This window comes from Aplysia californica, unplaced genomic scaffold (assembly GCF_000002075.1).
Source record: "Aplysia californica isolate F4 #8 unplaced genomic scaffold, AplCal3.0 scaffold00885, whole genome shotgun sequence".
NCBI classification, from domain to species: Eukaryota; Metazoa; Mollusca; class Gastropoda; order Aplysiida; family Aplysiidae; genus Aplysia; species Aplysia californica.
The window spans coordinates 281,646-281,845 of record NW_004798155.1 but is presented as its reverse complement, the minus strand read 5'-3'; positions in this window follow the sequence as shown (position 1 = coordinate 281,845).

Genomic DNA, 200 nt, shown 5'->3' with positions numbered 1-200 from the left:
TGTGTGTGTGTGTGTGTGTGTGTGTCTGTGTGTCTGTGTGTTTGTGTGTGTGTGCTTTTTAATTTGTGATATTTTTTTTGTTCTGTTTTGTTTTGTTGGGTGTTTTTTTTTTCGAAATACAAAACAACCATGCAGTTTTTACCAAATGCCTCATTACAAGTCAGTTCTCACAAATTGGGTCCCAAGACCGCTTCTGTTGA